Source organism: Lepidochelys kempii, chromosome 1, assembly GCF_965140285.1.
Source record: "Lepidochelys kempii isolate rLepKem1 chromosome 1, rLepKem1.hap1, whole genome shotgun sequence".
Classification (NCBI taxonomy): Eukaryota; Metazoa; Chordata; order Testudines; family Cheloniidae; genus Lepidochelys; species Lepidochelys kempii.
The window spans coordinates 210520814-210546170 of NC_136380.1; the positions used below are offsets into that span (position 1 = coordinate 210520814).

Consider the following 25357-nt stretch of genomic DNA (forward strand, 5'->3'; position numbering starts at 1 on the left):
GCAGGGGATAGCAAAGGGCTAAGTGGTAACCTGGTTGCAAATATGAAGAAGTCATAAAGGGTATGAAGTGGTTATTAAATTTTACAAGTGTGGTATTCTGTGGGGGAACTAGGCTTAGTGTTTGAGCACAAACCTAATGCAGGTGGCACCTGTCCATTTCAGTGAAAAGGCAGAATGCCAGAGTGTGTGATATAGGCATTGTGGGGCATCACTCAAAGAAGGGAGAGTTAAGACTGTATGGGCTTTAACCTTCACTCTGTATTTCCTGGTTTTCAGGAGTCTGAGTTTTGCTGAACTTGACATTCTGGAAGGGCATGAGCTATCACCAGGCATCCTTATCTCCGTGTTAACTAAGCTTTTTACCAAGGACTACATTAACACAAACTAGGAACCTTTTTGTTCATACCTGCAGCTTCCACCCAGGGAAGTTACAGTGCAACAGTTTGGTGTGCGCTGCCAGTTTGATGTGCATCGCTTTGAGCAGGGGGTTGGACTAGATTACCTCCTGAGGTCCCTGCCAACACTGACATTCTATGATTCTATAATTCACACCCCAAATAGTCTGAACAGTGGGCCAGTGTAGACAATCCCTCAGTTATCTAAGAAAAAACAACAGAGCTCAAAGATTCCAAGGCCAGAAGGGACCACTGTAATCATCTAGTCTTACCTCTTGTATAACAAAAGCAATGGGACTTCCTAAAAATCATTCATAGAACAGAGCTTTCAGAAGAACACCCCATCTTGATTTAAAAATTGTTACTGATAGAGAATCTACTACAACCTTTGGAAAATTGTTCCAATGGCTAATTACCTTCACTGTTAATGTATGCCTTATTCCCTGTCTGAATTAGTCTAACTTCAACTTCCAGCCATTTGATCCTGTTATAACTTTCTCTGCTAGACTGAAGAGCCATAAGAACGGCCATACTGGGTCAGACCAAAGGTCCATCCAGCCCAGGATCCTATCTGCCGACAGTGGCCAATGCCAGGTGCCCCAGAGGGAGTAAACCTAACAGGTAATGATCAAGTGATCTCTCTCCTGCCATCCATTTCCACCCTCTGACAAACAGAAGCTAGGGACACCATTATTTACCCATCCTGGCTAATAGCCATTAATGGACTTAACCTCCATGAATTTATCTAGTTCTCTTTTAAACCCTGTTATAATTCTAGCCTTCACAATCTCCTCAGGCAAGGAATTCCACAGGTTGACTATGCGTTGTGTGAAGAAGAACTTCCTATTACTTGTTTTAAACCTGCTGCCCATTAATTTCATTTGGTGTTCCCATAATATAAGATCTAGGGGCCAAGTCAATAACTTTTCCTTATTCACTGTCTCCACACCACTCATGATTTTAATATACCTCTATCATATCCCCCCTTAGTCTCCTTTTTTCCAAGCTGAAAAGTCCTAGCCTCTTTAATGTCTCCTCATATGGGACCCGTTCCAAACCCCTCATCATTTTAGTTGCCCTTCTCTGAACCTTTTCTAATGCTAGTATATCTTTTTTGATATGAGACCACATCTGTACGCAGTATTCAAGATGTGGGCGTACCATGGACTTATAGAAGGGCAATAAGATATTCTCCGTCTTATTCTCTATCACTTTTTAAATGATTCCTAACATCCTGGTTGCTTTTTTGACTACTGCTGTGCACTGCATGAACGTCTTCAGAGAACTATCCATGACAACTCCAAGATCTCTTTCCTGATTAGTTGTAGCTAAGTTAACCCCCATCGTATTGTATGTATAGTTGGGGTTATTTTTTCCCATGTGCATTACTTTACATTATCCACATTAAATTTCCTTTGTCATTTTGTTGCCCAATCACTTAGTTTTGTGAGATCTGTTTGAAGTTCTTCACAGTCTACTTTGGTGTTAATTATCTTGAGCAGTTTAATATCTGCAAACTTTGCCACTTCACTGTTTACCCTTTTCTCCAGATCATTTATGAATAAGTTGAATAGGATTGGTCCTCTGACTGACCTTTCGGGAACACCCCTCTCAATTCTGAAAATTTACCATTTATTCCTACCCTTTATTTCCAGTCTTTTAACCAGTTCTCAATCCATGAAAGGATCTTCCCTCTTATCCCATGACAACTTAATTTACGTAAGAGCCTTTGGTGACGGACCTTGTCAAAGGCTTTCTGGAAATCTAAATACACTATGTCCACTGGATCCCCCTTGTCCACGTTTGTTGACCCCTTCAAAGAACTCTAATAGATTAGTAAGACGTGATTTGCCTTTACAGAAACCATGTTGACTTTTGCGCAACTATTTACGTTCTATGTGTCTGACAATTTTATTCTTTACTATTGTTTCAACTAATTTGCCCAGTACTGACATTAGACTTACCGGTCTGTAATTGCCAGGTCACCTCTAGAGCCCTTTTTAAATATTGGCGTTACATTAGCTATCTTCCAGTCATTGGGTACAGAAGCTGATTTAAAGGACAGGTTACAAACCATAGTTAATAGTTCCACAATTTCACATAAGAGTTCTTTCAGAACTCTTGAGTGAATGCCATCTGGTCCCGGTGACTTGTTACTGTTAAGTTTCTCAACTAATTCCAAAATCTCCTCTAACGACACTTCAATCTGTGACAATTCCTCAGATTTGTCACCTACAATGGACAGCTCAGGTTTGGGAATCTCCCTAACATCCTCAGCTGTTAAGACTAAAGCAAATAATTCATTTAGTTTCTCTGCAATTACTTTATTGTCTTTAAGTGTTCCTATTGTATCTCAATCATCTAGGGGCCCCACTGGTTATTTAGCAGGCTTCCTGCTTCTGATGTATTTAAAAAAACATTTTGTTATTAGCCAAAAACTCAGAAGGTATCTGTTCTTAAACTCCTTTTTGGCTTTTCTTATTACATTTTTACACTTAATTTGGCAGTGTTTGTGCTCCTTTCTATTTACCTCACTAGAATTTGACTTTCACTTTTTAAAAGATGCCTTTTTATCTCTCACTGCTTCTTTTACATGGTTGTTAAGCCATGGTGGTTCTTTTTCAGTTCTTTTACTGTGTTATTTAATTTAGGGTATACATTGGGTCTCTATTATGGTGTCTTTGAAAAGTGTCCATGCAGCTTGCAGGGATTTCACTCTCGTCACTGTACCTTTTAATTTCTGTTTAACTAACCTCCTCATTTTTGCATAGTTCCCCTTTCTGAAATTAAATGCCACAGTGTTGAGCTGCTGAGGTGTTCTTCCCACCACAGGAATGGTAAATGTTGTTATATTATGGTCACTATTTCCAAGTGGTCCTGTTATGGTTACCTCTTGGCCCAGATCCTGCGCTCCACTGAGGACTAAATCGAGAATTGCCTCTCCCCTGGTGGGTTCCTGTACCAGCTCCTTCAAGAAGCAGTCATTTAAAGTGTCGAGAAATTTTGCCCATAGTTAAATATTTGTTACTCATGCAGGTTCTTATAGAAAGTAATCAAGTCACCCCTTATCCCTCTCTTTATTAAGCTAAATAGATTTGAGCTCCTTTAGTCTATCACTATAAGACATCTTTAATCCTTTAATCGTTCTCGGGGCACTTCGCTGAACCCTCTCCAATTTATCAACATCCTTCTTGAAATGTTGACAACAGAACTGGACACAGTATTCCAGCACTGTTTCATGAGTGCCAAATATAGAAGTAAAATAACCTCTGTACTCCTACTTGAGATTTCCCTATTTGAGCAGTCTAGGATCACATTAGCTCTTTTGACCAGTGTCTCAGTGGGAGCTCATGTTCAGCTGATTATCCACCAAAACCCTTTTCAGAGTCACTGATTCCCAGGATAATGTTCCCCAATCCTGTAAGTACAGCCTACATTCTTTGTTCCTAGGTATATACATTTACATTTTAGCCATATTCAAACACATATTTTTGCTTGCACGCAGTACACCACGCAATCCAGATCAGTCTGAATCAGTAACCTGTCCCCTTCATTATTTACCCCTCCCCCAATTTGTGTGTCATCTACAAACTTTATCAGTATGATTTTATGTTTTCTTCCAGGTCATTGATAAAAAATGTTAAATAGCATAGGGCCAAGAACAGAGCCTGCAGGATCCCACCGGAAATACAACTGCTTGATGACCATTCCCTGTTTATAATTATATTTTGAGACCTATTAGTTAGCCAGTTTTCAATCCATTCAATGTATGCCATGTTAATTTTATATCAATCTCGTTTTTTTAATCAAAATGTCACGTGGTACCAAGTCAAACGCCATACAGAAGTCTATTACCTCAATGCTATTATTTTTAGCAACCAAAAACAAAGATATCAAGCTGCATGATGTCAAACTATTTTCCATAAACCCATGTTTATTTGCATTATCTATATTACCCTCCTTTTATTCTTTACTAATCAAGTCCCTTATCAGCTGCTCCATTATCTTGCATGGGAATGATATCAGGCTGACAGACCTATAATTACCTGGCTCATTCCATTTACCCTTTTTTAAAAACTGGCACAACATTAGCTTTTTTTCAGTCTTCTGGAACTTCCCCAATGCTTCAAGACTTACTATCCCCTAAGGATCTGTACTGGGTCTCATGCTGTTCAACATATTCATAAATGATGTGGAAAAGTGGGTGAACAATGAGGTAGCAAAATATGCAGATAATACAAAGTTACTCAAGATAGTCAAGTCCAAATATGACTCCAAAGAGTTACAAAGAGATCTCGCTCAACCGGATGACTGGGCAACAAAATGGCATATGAAATTCAGTGTAATGCAGAGGTGGGCAAACTATGGCCTGCGGGAGCGTCCTGCCCAGCCTCTGAGCTCCCGGCCATGGAGGCTAGCCCCCGGCCCCTCCCCTGCTGTCCCCCTCCCCCACAGCCATGCCGTTGCGCAGGCACCAAGGCTTGCACCTGCCCCTCTCCCAGGCTTTCCAATAAGCCTGTCCAGCCGCTCTGAGCGGGGTGGGGGGGTTGGATAAGGGACAGGAGGTCCCAGGAGGCAGTCAGGGGGTGGTCAGATGGGGCGGAGGTTTGGGATAGGGGCGGTCAGGAGACAGGGAGGATAGGGAGTGGAGTCCCAGGGGGTTGGGGGGTCCCAGGAGGGGGTGGAGGGACAGAGAGCAGGGGGGTTGGATGGGGGTGGGTTCCTGGGGGGCAGTTAGGGACGGGGGTCCCAGGACAGGGCGGTCAGGGGACAAGGAGCAGGGGGGTTGGATGGGTCGGGAGTTCTGAGGGGGGCAGTCAGGGGGCGAGAAGTGGGACGGGGCTGATAGGGGGCGGGGGCCAGGCTGTTTGAGGAGGCACAGACTTCCCTACCCGAGCCTCCATACCATTTTGCAACCCCGATGTGGCCCTCGGGCCAAAAAGTTTGCCCACCCCTGCTGTAATGTATATTGGATAAGTAATGCATATTGGAAAACATAATCCCAACCATACACACAAAAAGATGGGATCTAAGCTAGCTGTTACCACTCAACACAGATCTTGGAATCACTGCGCTGAGTTCACTAAAATATCTGCTCCACGGACAGCAATGGTCAAAGCTAACAGAATGCTAGGGAGCATCAGGAAAGCGACAGATAAGACGACAGAAAATACCATAGTGCTACTACATAAATCCATCGTACACCCACACCTTGAATACTGCATGCAGTTCTGGTCACCCCATCTCAAAATATATATATAAATAAAAGAATGGGGGAAAAGTACAGAGAAGGGCAACAAAAAGGATTAGTGGCATGGAACAGCTTCCATCTGAGATATTAAAAAGCCTGGGACTATTCAGCTGAGAAAAGAGGAAACTAACGGCAGATATAATAGTGGTCTATAAAACCATGAATGGTGTGGAGAAAGTGAACAGGGAAGTGTTATTTACCCCTTCACATAACTCAAGAACCAGGGGTCATCCAATTAAATTATTAGACAGCAGGTTTAAAACAAACATAAGGAAGGACTTCTTCACACAGTGCACAGTCAATCTGTGTAACTCATTGCCAGGGGATGGCATGAGGGTCAAAACTATAACTGAGTGGAAAAAAGAATTAGATAAGTTCCTGTAGGCTACATCAGTCAATGGCTATTAGCCAAGACAGTCAGGGACTCAACCCTATGCTCTGCGTCTCCCTAAACCTCTGGCTGCCAGAAGCTGGGACTAGACAACAGGGGATAGATCAGTCAAGAATTACTCTGCTCTGTTCTTTCCCTCTGAATCATCTGGCACCAGCCGCTGTCAAAAGCCAGGATACTGGGCTAGATGGACCACTGTTCTGACCCAGTATGGCCATTCTTATGTTCTTATGAAAATCAACATTAACAGTCCAGCAAGCTCCTCACCCAGCTCTTTTAAAACTTTTGGATGGAAGTTATTTGGACCCTCTGATTTAAAAATATGTAAGTTTAACACCCCCCAAAGATACTAGTGGAATGGAAAGTGTTATAGTCTCAGATGGTAATGATATCTTCTGTTTTTTTCCCAAATATAGAACAGAAATTTTTATTGAGTACTTCTGCCTTTTCCACATTACTAGATGGAAAAGGTAGCATTATCAATAGTAATGGACCAACACCATCCTCACGATAGTTTTTGTTCCTAATATATTTTAAATACTCCTTATTGTCCTTAACTCTGCTGGCCATAGGTTTCTCCTTGCATCCCTTGTCAATTTTCTACAATTCCTAACTATCTGTTATATTCATTACTATCAGCTTCCCCTGTCTTCCATTTGTTATATATAATTTTTGTATTATGGCCTTCACTTCCATTCTATACCAGATTGGTTTTTTAACCAGCACTGCCTTCCTCAATTGTGGGATTGTATTTTTTGGGGCATCTAGTAAGGTGTTCTTAAATGCTTCCCAATTATCATTTAAATGTTTCTGATTAAATTCTTCCTCCCAGCTGATTTAGCTCATATTTGTTCTCAGCTTCCTGAAATTGGCCCTATTAAAGCACCAACTCTGGACTTCATTCTGCTTGGGCATTATAAATGTGATCAAGTCATGATCATTTGTACCTAAGCTAACAACAATTTTTAGTTCTGTGATCAGTTCATCTTTATCTGTTAAGACAAGGTCTAATAAAGAATTTCCCGCTGTTGGCTGCAATGCTTTTTGAGTTAGGAAATTGTCATCTATAATGTTTAGAAACTCCAAGGATATGCTAGTACTGGCAGCATGAGACTCTACCATATGCCACTCAAATTCAAGACCCCCGTAATCAGACAGTTTTTATTTCCTGCACATTACAGTTAGGTACATAAGGAGGTGGTTATCCTGGTTCCCTACAGTGATTTGGTGGTCTGTGGCAGACACCAGTTAATATGCATGGTTGAGCATGAATACATCTACAACGAGAGCAGTAACAACAAAATACAAATGGAAGACATGTAGATAGTTAGTGGAAAGAAAAGGCTTTTCATATTAAACAGGGTTGGTAAGAGAGATAATTTGCTGGAATAAGAAAAACAATTGTTAGGAGGTCTAAATAAATAGAAAACAGATGCTCTCCTTAATCCCCAGAGACAGCTGTTGCTTTCCACTAGGAAATGAAGCTATTGCTGAATCTTTGTGAAAAGATATGGCAAGAATGAAGATAGCCACCCCTCAGGAGATACTCAACTCGAGCCTTCTTCAATGGTGGTATGGGCCCTGCTACTGCATCCTCCCATTGTTTAACTTCCTAAGGTGCTTCGCATTATTAACAATAATGACCAAATCAAGAGAAATGCTGCTCATTATGAAAGTTGCCAGGAAACCAAAGTTTGAGCAAAGAAAGTAAGGGAGACTATTGAACCCCAATCCTCCTGTACCAGCTGTGAAATCTGCAGAATATTGAGCCAAATATTTCCATTCTATGGCATACACTTATCTTTTCATCTTAGAGTTCCTGCATTCATTCAATGCACTCTATTGGTTGTACTTAATATTCTCCGTGCAACCTTGTCTTTATGGTGAGCTCTGAAACAGAAACTCAAACTTAACTTTGAAATGTAAATTACGAATGTGGTGGACTCCTTTGCTAGGTGTCAGAGTAGCAGCCGTGTTAGCCTGTATTCGCAAAAAGAAAAGGAGTACTTGTGGCACCTTAGAGACTAACAAATTTGAGCATAAGCTTTCGTGAGCTATAGCTCACTTCATCGGATGTGTGTGTGATCCTCAAAACCACACTAACGTAAGACAGTTATAGTGGCTATTTTTCCTTACCAATCTAGAAAGTAGAGTTTGAACATGTCACCAGATATATGTACCAAAACATTTTTTTTACATATTCCATTTAAAAAAAAGTTGCAAGTTTTAATTTGAAAAAGCATTTAGTCAATTTCCTTCACTTTCATCAAAATGATTCAGCTTTTCAAAGTTAAACTAAACAATCTGAAAGTGAAAAACTGGAATTTTGGAATTAAATGGCAGCAAGGAATTGAAACCCAGCTTTCAGTATCCAATCCTATGGTAAAAACATCTAACGGCCTGCAACTGAAAAGTAGTTAAAGCAACCTTCTTCAAATTTAGCAAGTCTTCTCATCAAAATTAAATATAAATCTGGCAATGTTATGTCCTTAACAGTTTCCCAAGCCAAAGTTATATGGCAGCTAACTACAAACTGTACCATAGAATATTGCTGCAACCTCAACTATTGTCTACCCAACAATGCCAGGTCTCCCCCATTTATTATGGCACCATGCACACATCCCACCTGACAGAACCATTACTAGCGCACGCTGTACCTGAAAGGGGCATAAGTTCAGCACCCACAGCCTACCCAGTCTTTAGCGGCTGGTTCCCTGGGGGCCATCACAGCATGACCCTGTTGCAACACTGGGTGGAGCCATTCCCTTTATCCCGCCCCGCCCATAGGTGCTGGAACTAGGGGTCCCGGGGGCGAAGTGGGTCCCATCCCGTGCAGGGTTTACTGACTGATTCAAAAGCTCTCACTACACAAATTGCTCCAGGGCCCCTGCCCCAACCTGCCCGCAGCACTCCGGCCCCACCGCCCCGCAAGCCAGGCCCCGCTCCCTGGCTCTTCCCTGCCTCGCCCAACGGCTGCCCCGCCCCGGGATCCCCTCACGCGCCCGTCGCTCCCCCGTTCCGGGCCGGTCCAGCCCCGGCAGCGGGTGGCAACCGCGACGCCGGGTCCCCGCTCAAGTACCTTCGGCCCGGCCCAGCCCAGCCCGCGGTCTCTCCTTTCGGGCCCGAGGCGCAGGCGCCCCTCCCTCTCGCCCGCCCCGAGCTGGCCGCAGCCGCGTTCACTGCGCCTGCGCGCGGGTGTCCTGCCCTGCCTACGCGTAGTTTCCGGCCCCGCCGCACGGCTCCCTGGGGGATAGAGTCCTTCCGGGTGGGGAGTCACCTGGCCGCCTGGCGCGTAGCTCGGGTATCAGCCAACCCCGCATAAAGGCGGCCGCACGGAATGTCCGGGCCCAGACAACTAGCTTCCCACAATGCAGCGCGCCTGCGGCCTGCAGTTGACACGCGCCTGCTCTAGTGGAAGCCAAGTGCTTCACATGCTTTTATTCCAGTAATGGTTACTCTTTTCCCTGGTCCTACAGCTGTATCTATTCTAATTTGTTATTTACCATTACACTTAATTCGGGTGCTCTCATTAGTGGGGATAAGCTCGCCACAGTAAGCCCTGACTTTCACCCATTTACCATGTACTAGCTGTAGCTTTTTTTCAGTTTCCGGCACCATGCTGACTGGCACCTGTGTCCAACTTAAACTCAATAAATGCCTCCGTTTTTTTCAGCTTCTACATCATCTGCTGAAGAGCTGCCTATTGCTTTTATGACGACTTCTAAGCTAGTGGTGCTATGGTCAGACTCTTTGTCCAGGCGATGCATGCTGTGCTGGGGTGTGCAAACTCTTCAATAGAAATGTAACCCATAAGTTTTTTGCATCTGTTCCTATATGAAGGGCATTGTCTTGGCTTATGTTATTTGCCACAGGGAGTGCAGCTCCCTGTGCTCTTTTTGCTGCACCCCAATTTTGAGCTCCCCATACCTGCATATCTTTTTTCTTGCAGTATTTTCCTTCTTTATCATGCCCACAGTATTGGCGCAGCCCCATCCTCCACAAACTACAGTCTGGACCAGGAGGCTTAGAATCATATAAGATTAGAGTTGCAAGAGACCTCAGGAGGACATCTAGTCCAACCCCCTGCTCAAAGCAGGACCAACCCCAACTAAATCATCCCTGCCAGGGCATTGTCAAGCCGGGCCTTAAAAACCTCCAAGGATGGAGATTCCACCACCTCCCTAGGTAACGCATTCCAGTGTTTCACCACTGTCCTAGTGAAATAGTTTTTCCTAATATCCAACCGAGACCACACCTACTGCAACTTGAGACCATTGCTTCTTGTTCTGTCATCTGCCACCACTGAGAACAGCTGAGCTCCATCCTCTTTGGAACCCCCCCTTCAGGTAGTTGAAGGCTGCTATCAAATTCTCTCTCACTCTTCTGTTCTGCAGACTAAATAAGCCCAGTTCCCTCAGCCTTTCCTCACAAGTCAAGTGTCCCAGCCCCCAATCATTTTTGTTGATTCTTTTGTTGATCCCTTCGCTGGATTCTCTCCAATTTGTTCACATCCTTTCTGTAGTAGTGGGGGAGGGGGGCTAAAACTGGACGCAATACTCCAGATGTGGCCTCACCAGTGCAAAATAGAGGGGAATAATCACCTCCCTTGATCCTCTGGCAATGCTCCTACTAATGCAGCCCACTATGCCATTAGCCTTCTTGGCAACAAGGGCACACTGTTGACTCATATCCAGCTTCTCCTCCACTGTAATCCCCAGGTCCTTTTCTGCAGAACTGCTGCTTAGCCAGTCAATCCCCAACCTGTAGCAGTGCATGGGTTTCTTCCATCCCAAGTGCAGGACTCTGCACTTGTCCTTGTTGAACCTCATCAGATTTCTTTTGTGCCAATCTCCCAATTTGTCTAGGTCACTCTGGACCCTATTTCTACCCTCCAGTGTATCTCCTCTCCTTCTAGCTTAGTGTCATCTGCGAACTTGCTGAGGATGCAATCCATCCCATCATCCAGATCATTAATGAAGATGTTGAACAAAACAGGCCCCAGGACCAACGCCTGGGCCACTCCGCTTGATACCAGCTGCAAATTAGACATCGAGCCATTGATCACTACCCGTTGGGCCCGACAATCTAGCCAGCTTTCTATCCACCTTATAGTCCAGTCATCCAATCCATACTTCTTTAACTTGCTGGCAAGAATACTGTGGGAGACTATAACAAAAGCTTTGCCAAAGTCAAGATATATCACATCCACCGCTTTCCCCATATCCACAGAGCCAGTTATCTCATCATAGAAGGCAATCAGACTTGCCCTTGATGAATCCATGTTGACTGTTCCTGATCACCTTCCTCTCCATGGATGAAGTTGTCCATGGATGACACTAAGGAGGGTATTGGTGCAGTCGTCTTACAAATATGTGGTCACTACTGGAAACCAGTGGCTTACGCATCACCGTGCTAACTAAAACTGACTGTCAATGCACTCAAATAGAGGAGGCGGCTTTGGCCTTAGTGCATGGGTATAAAAAGTTTCTGTTATTTATTTATAGGAGGCCTGTGTTGTCCGAAACTGACCATAAACCACTGTCACATTCCGTGATGCAATCCAGGCTAGTGAGGGATTGTGTCACTACCTGTCCTGCAACCTGGGGTGCCTCACAATACTTTGCTGTTGTAGCTCACAACCTGGATCGCTCATAAACAGCCTGAAAGCATGCAGGTAACACCCTGTATGTCTCTGTATATCTGCACTTGCCAGCAAGACTCCAGTCACATTCTGGCTTCCAACATCCTTGGTTACTACTTGCAGGGTGACCCCAAAACACTACCTGTCCTGGATTTCCTTAAAAACATGTGTTCTGCAATGTCCAGCCCTCTCCGGACAGTTCAGATATTAAAGGTCTGTTGCTCTTGGTCAATATTCAACAGTCTGCTACTTTAAATGGAGTTACCAAACAGTTTAATTTAAACATAGCGCTGGATTTGTGTAGATTAAAATAGAATAAATTTATGTAACTACAAAGAGAGAGGTTTTAAGTGGGTACAAGTATGTGGAATTAAAGACAAATGTTTACAAGAGAAATAAAGATAAAACGCTTCCTAGTAGCTAAAACTTAACAAGCTAGACTTAGTTGAAGGTAAGGTCTTTACCACACGTTTCCAGTAGGGATGTAAAATGTTAACTGGTAAACATTAGGCTTACTGGTTAATCAACCTTAACCGTTAACCCCTGACTGTGCAGAGCCGCACCGGCCAGACCCCAACCCCAGCCCCAGCCATGCCACAACGGACCCGTAATACCATGCTAGCAGTTACTCAGGTCTTTGCTTAAGCCTTACACATCCCATCAATTTCACCATAATATTATTGACCAGCAAGTTGTTAGTTTTCAAATGATACCTCAAAAGGCATATTTTGCACAACAGTTATTGCAATAGTATGTTGGGTGTGACTACAAGCGTGCATTCATAGAATCATAGAATATCAGGGTTGGAAGGGACCTCAGGAGGTCATCTAGTCCAACCCCCTGCTCAAAGCAGGACCGATCCCCAATTAAATCATCCCAGCCAGGGCTTTGTCAAGCCTGACCTTAAAAACTTCTAAGGAAGGAGATTCCACCACCTCCCTAGGTAACGCATTCCAGTGTTTCACCACCCTCCTAGTGAAAAAGCTTTTCCTAATATCCAACCTAAATCTCCCCCACTGCAACTTGAGATCATTACTCCTTGTCCTGTCATCCGCTACCACTGAGAATAATCTAGATCCATCCTCTTTGGAACCCCCTTTCAGGTAGTTGAAAGCAGCTATCAAATCTCCCCTCATTCTTCTCTTCTGTAGACTAAACAATCCCAGTTCCCTCAGCCTCTCCTCGTAAGTCATGCGTTCCAGTCCCCTAATCATTTTTGTTGCCCTCCACTGGACTCTCTCCAATTTTTCCACATCCTTCTTGTAGTGTGGGGCCCAAAACTGGACACAGTACTCCAGATGAGGCCTCACCAATGTCGAATAGAGGGGGACGATCACGTCCCTCGATCTGCTGGCAATGCCCCTACTTATACATCCCAAAATGCCATTGGCCTTCTTGGCTACAAGGGCACACTGTTGACTCATATCCAGCTTCTCATCCACTATCACCCCTAGGTCCTTTTCTGCAGAACTGCTGCCGAGCCATTCGGTCCCTAGTCTGTAGTGATGCATTAGATTCTCCCGTCCTAAGTGCAGGACTCTGCACTTGTCCTTGTTGAACCTCATCAGATTTCTTTTGCCCCAATCCTCCAATTTGTCTAGGTCCTTCTGTATCCTATCCCAACCCTCCAGCTTATCTACCACTCCTCCCAGTTTAGTGTCGTCTGCAAACTTGCTGAGGGTGCAATCCACACCATCCTCCAGATCATTAATGAACAAAACCGGCCCCAGGACCGACCCTTGGGGCACTCCGCTTGATACCAGCTGCCAATTAGACATGGAGCCATTGATCACTACCCGTTGAGCCCAAAAATCTACCCAATTTTCTACCCACCTTATAGTGCATTCATCCAGCCCATACTTCTTTAACTTGCTGACAAGAATACTGTGGGAGACAGTGTCAAAAGCTTTGCTAAAATCAAGGAACACCACGTCCACTGCTTTCCCTTCATCCACAGAACCAGTTATCTCATCATAGAAGGCAATTAGATTAGTCAGGCATGACTTGCCCTTGGTGAATCCATGCTGACTGTTCCTGATCACTTTCCTCTCCTCTAAGTGCTTCAGAATTGATTCCTTGAGGACCTGCTCCATGATTTTCCCGGAGACTGAAGTGAGGCTGACTGGCCTGTAGTTCCCTGGATCCTCCTTCTTCCCTTTTTTAAAGATTGGCACTGCATTAGCCTTTTTCCAGTCATCTGGGACTTCCCCCGATCGCCATGAGTTTTCAAAGATAATGGCCAATGGCTCTGCAATCACATCCGCCAACTCCTTTAGTACTCTTGGATGCAACACATCCGGCCCCATGGACTTGTGCACGTCCAGCTTTTCTAAATAGTACCGAACCACTTCTTTCTCCACAGAGGGCTGGTCTCCTCCTCCCCATGCTGTGCTGCCCAGTGCAGTAGTCTGGGAGCTGACCTTGTTCGTGAAGACAGAGGCAAAAAAAGCATTGAGTACATTAGCTTCTTCCACATCCTCTGTCACTAGGTTGCCTCCCTCATTCAGTAAGGGGCCCACACTTTCCTTGACTTTCTTCTTGTTGCTAACATACCTGAAGAAACCCTTCTTGTTACTCTTAACATCTCTTGCTAGCTGCAACTCCAGGTGTGATTTGGCCTTCCTGATTTCACTCCTGCATGCTCAAGCAATATTTTTATACTCCTCCCTGGTCATTTGTCCAATCTTCCACTTCTTGTAAGCTTCTTTTTTGTGTTTAAGATCAGCAAGGATTTCACTGTTAAGCCAAGCTGGCCGCCTGCCATATTTACTATTCTTTCTACACATCAGGATGGTTTGCCCCTGTAATATCAATAAGGATTCTTTAAAATACAGCCAGCTCTCCTGGACTCCTTTCCCCCTCATGTTATTCTCCCAGGGGATCTTGCCCATCAGTTCCCTGAGGGTGTGACTACAAGCATGCATTCGGTCACAACCACTTACTGCCATTGCCAAAAGAAGCCTGGAAAACATCCCCACCCCAAGAATACGCAGATTATTTTTGCATCTACAAATGTATGATTTGCAAATTGAATACAAACCTAGGAGAGATTTGGTGCTTGCAGACATTCTCTAAAGCATTTGACTAAAATCAGGGGTGGAAAGTCCAAAGCTGGATTTTTGTACACGTCAGTCTCATTTCTTTTTTTAAAAACTGTCCAGTCTCAGATGAAATGTGAACAGTGATTGCCAGAGCTGCTGCTCAGGATGAGACTCTGTAGAAAGTAATTAAGGCTATTATCACAGGTTGCCTTGGGCAGCATATACTCAACCCCTATTATCTATTTAGCAAGGCGCTCACAGGATTACATGGGATTTTGTTTTAAGACACCAGGATGGTACAAAATATTTTTTATCTTTTTATATTAACTGTAACCATTGGCAGGTGCTCACCTGAGATGTGGGAGCCCTGTTTTCAAGTCCCAGCTCTGCCTAATTTGAGGTAGAGACTTGAACTTGTGTGTCCCACATCACAGGTGTGGGCCCTATCTACTGGGCTATTGTGTCAACCTCTTGCTTTCTGTGGCCCAATGATGATGTAATTATTTATACAAAGCGGAACATTTTAAGAAGATTGAAAGAGACCTACTGTGACCCAGCAACCCCTTGGTGCCAACTGGTGCAACAGGGGATGCATAGAGTTTTACAGGAATCCCCTGGATCAAATAGCTGTATAATATTTCACCAAACTGTGGCATGTGAGGTCTCTTTTGAGATCCAGTAGCCCACTAGTCATCATGATCACTGTGAAATATATGTATGGATAATATTTAAGAATTTATGTATCTGTACTGAAAATTATGTTCTTAAGGTCTGGGACTTAAGGCAAGTCACCAGGAGGTAACAGACATGTATCTCCATGTCTGGCGATTTGTGTATGATATGCTGCACAGTGGATGCCTGTGTACATACTAAGCCAATTGCTAATCAAGAGATTATGAAATCTTCAAGAAAGGAAATTTACAGGAAGAAATAAACAGCAGGAGGGGATCCTGTTTATGAGTGAAGACAGTGGATAATTTGGGTATGTTTGGGGATGCGGACGTACACACTGGATCTGTCACAGAGGAGGCAAGCTAACAGCCTCTTGTCTTATGAAAAAGGGTCACAGCCAGCCAAGTTGAAAAGCACTGCAAATACATAGGGTGAGCTATATTTATTAGACATAAGGGTATCTTCTTAATTGTCTGAGCCAGCGGTTCTCAAACTGTACCCCAAAGTGGGTCGCGACCCCCTTTTAATGAGGTTGCCATGGCTGGCTTAGACTTCCTGGGGCCCAGGGCCAAAACCCGAGCCCCACTGCCCAGAGCCAAAGCCAAAGCCTGAGGGCTTCAGTCCTGGGCAGCGGGGCTCAGGTTGCAGGCCCCCTGCCTGGGGCTGAAGCCCTTGAGCTTCAGCTTTGGCTCCCCTGCTCTGAGCAGTGAGGCAGGGCTTTGGCCCCCACATCCGGTGCAGTGGGTCTCGGGTGGGCTCAGGCTTCGGTCCCCCCTCCTGGGGTCGTGAAGGAGTTTTTGTTGTTAGAAGGGGGTCGCGGTGCAATGAAATTTGAGAACCCCTGGTCTAGGCTGTAGAATGTATATTATGATTTTACTTTATATGTACAAGTTTGTTTCCAATACTTTCACTTGCTACTATTTGAATCCCCGTTCTTTGTTAAATGCACTTCTTGTTTTCATTATAAACGTATCTGAGTGCTGTGTGTTAAGCAGAGCAGTGTTCTGAGGCAGAAGTGGTAAACTGAGGTGTTCTTTTTCTTTGGAAGAAGTGAATCTGTGAATGCGGTGAGTGTCCAGTGGATCAAGGATCAAGGGCTGGACACTCCAGAGGGATTTTTAGAGGGTTTGAGGATTGGAGTGTGCCTATCACTAACCTGTAGAGGGACAGTGGAGCCTGTAAGTGCTTGTGTTGTCCATGGCAGGAGGAGTTGGAGAGCTGACTCATGGCAGGCATAGACAAAGCTTTCTCACGCTAAGGACAGGTGGTAGCGAGGTGCCTCACAACTCTGAGGAAGCATCACATTTGCACCAGAATAACAAATAGCCTGATGCTCAGAGTACTCACCTGGGATGGGGAAAACCTGGGTTAAAGTCCCTGTTCCAGATAAGGGATTTGAACTCGGGGTTTCCAACATTGAATATGTGAGTAATAGAATCATAGAATATCAGGGTTGGAAGGGACCTCAGGAGGTCATCTAGTCCAACCCCCTGCTAAAGCAGGACCAATCCCCAACTAAATTATCCCAGTCAGGACTTTGTCAAACCTGACCTTAAAAACCACAAAGGAAGGAGATTCCACCACCTCCCTAGGTAACCCATTCCAGTGTTTCACCACCCTCCTAGTGAAAAAGTTTTTCCTAATATCCAACCTAAACCTCCCCCACTGCAACCTGAGACCATTACTCTTCGTTCTGTCATCAGCTACCACTGAAAACAGTCTCGACCCATCCTCTTTGGAACCCCCTTTCAGGTAGTTGAAAGCAGCTATCAAATCCCCCCTCATTCTTCTCTTCCGCAGACTAAACAATCCCAGTTCCCTCAGCCTCTCCTCATAAGTCATGTGTTCCAGTCCTCTCATCATTTTTGTTGCCCTCCGCTGGATGTTTTCCAATTTTTTCACACCCTTCTTGTAGTGTGGGGCCCAAAACTGGACATAGTACTCCAGATGAGGCCTCACCAATGTCGAATAGAGGAGAACAATCACATCCCTCGATCTGCTGCAAGATTGGACAAAGAAAGCATGGCTATCAGAGTGGATAAGGACTGCATCCTAATTTGACTTTGAAAGTTCTAAAGGTCAGATGTGTGAATTTGGGGACCTCTGTGACTCCTTGAAAAATGATAGTCTCTGTGACACTTTCGGGATTAATTGAGGTGTCCGGCATAAAGTCGCTGCCACCTTCTTACAGCATGAGGGAGTGTTGTGCCACCAGAGGAAGTTCTCCCAAAGGTACTGTCTGCAGGCTACACAAGCACTCCACTCTGGGCTACTACAAGCTCCACTCTTTCCCTTTGTAGGTTAGCAATTTATACTCCTCGCTTTGTTGAACTCAGCTACCCAGTCCCTTGTCTTCTGATCAATCACTGTGTACACTGATCCACTGCCTCTGTGGAAGCAGTGCACCCCCATTCATTAATTTCTCTTCAGTTCAACATTCTCCTTAGCACAAGGCTCTTAGATGTAGATATAGTAAAACCAAGTTGAAGTTTATTTAATTGAGCTTGAGATAAAGATTCAGATAAAATAAGTTTAATGATTTGGAAATGAGATTACAGATAGAAGAAACACATAAAACTATCTAAAGCCTGTATTTACTAACAAGTTATTTTCCTGTCTAATAAGGTGTTTCTCACCCAATGGTCAATCCATGCAGCGCTTGTCCATGGTACACTTTTACTGGCAAAAACAAAAAGGAGTCCGGTGGCACCTTAAAGACAAACAGATTTATTTGGGCATAAGCTTTCGTGCATCTGAAGAAGTGTGTTTTTTACCCACAAAAGCTTATGCCCAAATAAATCTGTTAGCCCTGGTCTACACTAGGACTTTAGGTCGAATTTAGCAGCATTAAATCGATGTAAACCTGCACCTGTCCACACAATGAAGCCCTTTATTTCGACTTAAAGGGCTCTTAAAATCAATTTCCTTACTCCACCCCTGACAAGTGGATTAGCGCTTAAATTGGCCTTGCTGGCTCGAATTTAGGGTACTGTGGACACAATTCGATGGTATTGGCCTCCAGGAGCTATCCCAGAGTGCTCCATTGTGACCGCTCTGGACAGCACTCTCAACTCAGATGCACTGGCCAGGTAGACAGGAAAAGAACTGCGAACTTTTGAATCTCATTTGCTGTTTGGCCAGCGTGGCAAGCTGCAGGTGACCATGCAGAGCTCATCAGCACAGGTGACCATGATGGAGTCCCAGAATCGCAAAAGAGCTCCAGCATGGACTGAACGGGAGGTACGGGATCTGATTGCTGTATGGGGAGAGGAATCCGTGCTATCAGAACTCCGTTCCAGTTTTCGAAATGCCAAAACCTTTGTCAAAATCTCCCAGGGCATGAAGGACAGAGGCCATAACAGGGACCCGAAGCAGTGCCGCGTGAAACTGAAGGAGCTGAGGCAAGCCTACCAGAAAACCAGAGAGGCGAACTGCCGCTCCGGGTCAGAGCCCCAAACATGCCGCTTCTATGATGAGCTGCATGCCATTTTAGGGGGTTCAGCCACCACTACCCCAGCCGTGTTGTTTGACTCCTTCAATGGAGATGGAGGCAATACGGAAGCAGGTTTTGGGGACGAAGAAGATGATGATGATAATGAGGTTGTTGATAGCTCACAGCAAGCAAGCGGAGAAATCGGTTTTCCCGACAGCCAGGAACAGTTTCTCACCCTGGACCTGGAGCCAGTACCCCCCGAACCCACCCAAGGCTGCCTCCTGGACCCAGCAGGCGGAGAAGGGACCTCCGGTGAGTGTACCTTTTAAAATAATATACATGGTTTAAAAGCAAGCATGTGAAAGGATTACTTTGCCCTGGCATTCGCGGCTCTCCTGGATGTACTCCCAAAGCCTTTGCAAAAGGTTTCTGGGGAGGGCAGCCTTATTGCGTCCTTCATGGTAGGACACTTTACCACTCCAGGCCAGTAACACGTACTCGGGAATCATTGTAGAACAAAGCATTGCAGTGTATGTTTGCTGGCGTTCAAACAACATCCGTTCTTTATCTCTCTGTGTTATCCTCAGGAGAGTGAGATATAATTCATGGTCACCTGGTTGAAATAGAGTGCTTTTCTTCAGGGGACACTCAGAGGAGCCCATTCCTGCTGGGCTGTTTGCCTGTGGCTAAACAGAAATATTCCCCGCTGTTAGCCACGGGGAGGGGGGAGGGTTGAGGGGGTAGCCACGCGGTGGGGGGAGACAAAATGCGACCTTGTAACGAAAGCACATGTGCTATGTATGTAATGATAACAGCAAGGTTTACCCTGAAAGAGCGTAGCCACTGTTTTATAAAATGTGTCTTTTTAAATACTGCTGTCCCTTTTTTTTTCTCCACCAGCTGCATGTGTTTCAATGATCACAGGATCTTCTCCTTCCCAGAGGCTAGTGAAGCTTAGAAAGAAAAAAAAACGCACTCAAGACGAAATGTTCTCCGAGCTCATGCTGTCCTCCCACACAGACAGAGCACAGACGAATGCATGAAGGCAAATAATGCCAGAGTGCAGGAAAGCACAAAATGACCGGGAGGAGAGGTGGCGGGCTGAAGAGAGTAAGTGGCGGGCTGAAGAGAGTAAGTGGCGGGCTGAAGACAGGGCTGAAGCTCAAATGTGGCGGCAGCGTGATGAGAGGAGGCAGGATTCATTGCTGAGGCTGCTGGAGGACCAAACCAGTATGCTCCAGTGTATGGTTGAGCTGCAGCAAAGGCAGCTGGAGCACAGACTGCAACTACAGCCCCTGTGTAACCAACCGCCCTCCACCCCAAGTTCCATAGCCTCCACACCCAGATGCCCAAGAACACAGTGGGGGGCCACCGGCCAACCAGTCACTCCGTCACAGAGGATTGCCCAAAAAAAAGAAGGCTGTCATTCAATAAATTTTAAAGTTGTAAACTTTTAAAGTGCTGTGCTTAAAGTGCTGTGTGGCATTTTCCTTCCCTCCTCCACCACCCCTCCTGGGCTACCTTGGTAGTCATCCCCCTATTTGTGTGAGGAATGAATAAAGAATGCATGAATGTGAAGCAACAATGACTTTATTGCCTCTGCACGCGGTGATCGAAGGGAGGAGGGGCGGGTGGTTAGCTTACAGGGAAGTAGAGTGAACCAAGGGGCGGGGGGTTTCATCAAGGAGAAACAAACAGAACTTTCACACCGTAGCCTGGCCAGTCATGAAACTGGTTTTCAAAGCTTCTCTGATGCGTACCGCGCCCTCCTGTGCTCTTCTAACTGCCCTGGTGTCTGGCTGCGCGTAACCAGCAGCCAGGCGATTTGCCTCAACCTCCCACCCCGCCATAAACGTCTCCCCCTTACTCTCACAGATATTGTGGAGCACACAGCAAGCAGTAATAACAGTGGGAATATTGGTTTCGCTGAGGTCTAAGCGAGTCAGTAAACTGCGCCAGCGCGCCTTTAAACGTCCAAAGGCACATTCTACCACCATTCTGCACTTGCTCAGCCTGTAGTTGAACAGCTCCTGACTACTGTCCAGGCTGCCTGTGTACGGCTTCATGAGCCATGGCATTAAGGGGTAGGCTGGGTCCCCAAGGATACATATAGGCATTTCAATGTCCCCAACAGTTATTTTCTGGTTTGGGAATAAAGTCCCTTCCTGCAGCTTTTGAAACAGACCAGAGTTCTTGAAGATGCGAGTGTCATGTACCTTTCCCAGCCATCCCATGTTGATGTTGGTGAAACGTCCCTTGTGATCCACCAGAGCTTGCAGCACTATAGAAAAGTACCCCTTGCAGTTTATGTACTCGGCGGCTTGGTGCTCCGGTGCCAAGATAAGGATATGGGTTCCGTCTATGACCCCACCACAGTTAGGGAATCCCATTGCAGCAAAGCCATCCACTATGACCTGCACATTTCCCAGGGTCACTACCCTTGATATCAGCAGATCTTTGATTGCATGGGCTACTTGCATCACAGCAGCCCCCACAGTAGATTTGCCCACTCCAAATTGATTCCCAACTGACCAGTAACTGTCTGGCGTTGCAAGCTTCCACAGGGCTATCGCCACTCGCTTCTCAACTGTGAGGGCTGCTCTCATCTTGGTATTCATGTGCCTCAGGGCAGGGGAAAGCAAGTCACAAAGTTCCATGAAAGTGCCCTTACGCATGCGAAAGTTTCGCAGCCACTGGGAATCGTCCCAGACCTGCAACACTATGCGGCCCCACCAGTCTGTGCTTGTTTCCCAAGCCCAGAATCGGCGTTCCACAGCATGAACCTGTCCCATTAGCACCATGATGCATGCATTGGCAGGGCCCATGCTTTCAGAGAAATCTGTGTCCATGTCCTGATCACTCACGTGACCGCGCTGACGTCGCCTCCTCGCCCGGTATCGCTTTGCCAGGTTCTGGTGCTGCATATACTGCTGTATAATGCGTGTGGTGTTTAATGTGCTCCTAATTGCCAAAGTGAGCTGAGCAGCCTCCATGCTTGCCTTGGTATGGCGTCCACACAGAAAAAAGGCGCGGAACGATTGTCTGCCGTTGCTCTGACGGAGGGAGGGGCGACTGACGACACGGCTTACAGGGTTGGCTTCAGGGAGCTAAAATCAACAAAGGGGGTGGCTTTACATCAAGGAGTATTTCAGGCAGGACTTCACGGAGGGTTCCAATAAGAAATGGGGCACCTAAGTTATTGTTCTTATTGGAACAAGGAGGTTAACCTGGCCTCTGATTGATACATTGCTAGATTTACCTCGCTGCATCTTCTCTGTGAGTGACTGCAGTGTGACCCAGAGGAATGAGTCCCCTAGACGGGGGAGGAGGCAAATGAGTACAAAACAAATCTGGTTTATTTCTTGTTTTGATCCACTCCATCTATCTTTTACATCTTTGGCTGGCAGCAGACGGTGCAGAAGGACTGCATGCCATCCACATCTCATGGCTGCTCGGCAGAAGATGGTACAGTACAACTGCTAGCAATCCGTATTGCCTGCCTGCTCACCATAAGACGGTTCAATAGAACTGACTGCAGGACTAAAGAGAATGACCTGGTCAAGTCACTCCAAATTTAGTCCCTGCGCCCATGTCTGCCCAGGCGCTCCCAGCCGACGTGGCCAGGAGCACCTCAGACACGACGAGGACGGCTACCAGTCGTACTGTACCGTCTGCTGCCACAAGGCAATGGGTTGCTGCTACTGTGTAGCAAAGCCGTACCGCGTCTGCCAGCACTCAGGACTCATAGGGTGACGGTTACCTGAGCGGGCTCCATGCTTGCCGTGGTATGGCGTATGCACAGGTAACTCAGGAAAAAAGGCGCGAAACGATTGTCTGCCCTTGCTTTCACGGAGGGAGGGAGGGAAGGGGGGCCTGACGATATGTACCCAGAACCACCCGCGACAATGTTTTAGCCCCATCAGGCATTGGGATCTCAACCCAGAATTCCAATGGGCAGCGGAGACTGTGGGAACTGTGGGACAGCTATCCACAGCGCAACGCTCCGGAAGTCGACTCTAGTCTCGGTACTGTGGAAGCACTCCGCCGAGTTAATTCACTTAATGCACTTAGAGCATTTTCTGTGCGGACACACACACTCCAATATATAAAACCGATTTCTAAAAAAGCGACTTCTACAAATTCGACCTTATTCCGTAGTGTAGACATACCCGTAGTCTTTAAGGTGCCACTGGACTCCTTGTGGCACCTTAGAGACTAACAAATTTATTTGAGCATAAGCTTTCGTGAGCTACAGCTCACTTCACTTGCATCCGATGAAGTGAGCTGTAGCTCATGAAAGCTTACGCTCAAATAAATTGGTTAGTCTCTAAGGTGCCACAAGTACTCCTTTTCTTTTTGTGAATACAGACTAACACAGGTGTTACTCTGAAAACTGGACTCCTTGTTGTTTTTGTGGATACAGACTAAAACGGCTACTCCATGATACTTTTCACTGGCAGAACATCTCCTCCATAATGGATAACATCTTATGCCCTTTCTCCTTCTCTTATGTGGTCCCAGACTTTTGTCTGATTTCATCATCATGGTGATTTGTTAATGTTAGCTCAACCCTGGGGGTCCCCTATTCAGTCGTTTCCTGGGGTTCTTTTGTCTTTGTAAATGCTTGAGCCTGCATCTGGTCCAGACTGTAAACACAGGACTGGAATTGGTCAAAGTATGTCAGTTGTTCTCAGTGTTGATTGAATCAGCTGAGATTCACCCTGCCTCACGTGACATGTTTTACCTCCAACAATTTTGGAACACAATATTGTACATGTTCCAAAACTCTCAAATTGTTTCCCACGCAAACATCCCACAAGAACCATGATAACCAGCCAACTCTTAGCTTTCAGCAGAGACCCCACATGACCCCTTTTGGTGAAATGTTGAGAAGATGGTTGGATACAGGACACTGCCTGGATTTGTCTATATCACATCAGGTGGTCGAGGGACATCTATTTACAACACATCACCAGACATCAGCAGTACCAGAAGAGATGAGCTGGAGTGCTGTTGAGAAGCAAAGTTGGAAAAGTAACTGGAATGCTTCTCTGATGGATTGTATCAACTGAGGGACAACCTATCCTAAATGCACAATTACTGAGGGACAATCTACACTCATGGCAATATTTGCTTTCCACAACGAACTCCTAGTATAAACTGTTATTAGTGATGTACCTGAGTATTTGGATGCTAATATCTAAACCGTATCATTAAATGTATAAATCTAAATTTGGGTTATTGCAGATTATGTACCATATGTATTATATGATTTGTAAATGAAACTTTGTACTTTTGCATAATTTAAGCCTTCTACCCAGAGTTACAGACACTCTTTCTTTAACCTGTGTATTATATATTTTAACATTAGCTTTAATACAAAAATTTATACCTGCGTAGCTTGTCTATATCAACAGTTGTGTAGGTAGAATGAGAAAGCCCCAGCCCTCCAAAAATATATACCTGAGTTGTCCCATTGAATTTAATGACAGGTTTCAGAGTAGCAGCCGTGTTAGTCTGTATCTGCAAAAAGAACAGGAGGACTTGTGGCACCTTAGAGACTAACTAATTTATCTGAGCATAAGCTTTCATGAGCTACAGCTCACTTCATCGGATGCATGAATTTAATGGGACTACACATATAGTGTTGCTGTCTCTCATGATTTTATCACAAGTCTTGCTTTTTTTTTCTTATAGCCTCAGTTCTTGAACCATAGGAAAATCTCAGCTTTCATTTAAAAAAAGTTTCTAGCCCTCATGGTTTTAGAGAAAAGCTAGAAAACATGAACTTTAAAGATTCAAAAAGGAGAAGTCAAATGAAAAACACGCACATTTTAAAAAATTCTCAGGATTTATAAACCAATCATGATATTTTGAGGCCTGACTCATGTTCTTTGGCTGGGGGAAGTTTGGTGAAAGGTGAGGGAAGATGGGTTTGCAAGAGTATCCGGGGGAGTAATTGAGGGAGTTGGGTTTGGGGGGAGTGGAAACTGGAAATAGCTGGTGGCTATCAGAGGGGCTGAGTGTGTGGATATCTGGGGGGATTGCTGCGGGAAAGCTAGGTTTGTAGGGTAATCATGAGATAGTTGGGGGAGGAACTGTTTTGTAGGCGTGTCTAAGGGAGAAGAGGGGCATGGTTAGAGGCTGGGATTGTACACATGTCCAGAGGGGCAGCTGGAGGGTGCCTAGGTTTGTGGGGATGTCCAGGGGTAGCTGGATAGCTTTGGGGAGAGGCTAGGGATGGCTGGGTTTGGAGATAGTGTCCAGGAGAAGATGCACATGGGGACAAGACTATAGAGGCAGCTGGATGGGAGCGCTGGGTAGCTGGGATTGTTGGGTGGACCGGAGTATATTTGGGTGGACCGGTGTATTTTTGCAAATACAGACTAACACGGCTGTTACTCTGAAACCTGGGATTGTTGGGTGGACCGGAGTGTCCAGGGGTGGGCTGGTTGCTGGCTGAGTCAGCCTGGAGTGTAACTGGGTAGGAAACGGTTTTCCCATCTCAGGAAAATATTTGAGATTTTGAAAAA

At 45.4% G+C, this 25357-nt stretch overlaps 1 protein-coding gene across 12 annotated transcripts in view; it reads right to left on the reverse strand.

Annotated features, from left to right (window-relative positions):
• KPNA1 (karyopherin subunit alpha 1) overlaps window positions 1-25357 on the reverse strand; it is a 181872-nt gene that overhangs the window by 149033 nt on the left and 7482 nt on the right. For 9 of the 12 annotated variants that reach the window (XR_012154830.2, XR_012154829.2, XR_012154835.1 and 6 more), the window contains exon 1: window positions 9117-9198. The exons of 1 other annotated variant lie outside the window; for it this stretch is intronic. The gene's annotated coding sequence lies outside the window, so the exon portion shown is untranslated. Of the gene's footprint in view, window positions 1-9116; window positions 9225-25357 lie in introns of those variants that run through there. 2 more of the 12 variants (XM_073311047.1, XM_073310967.2) reach the window with 2 other exon arrangements.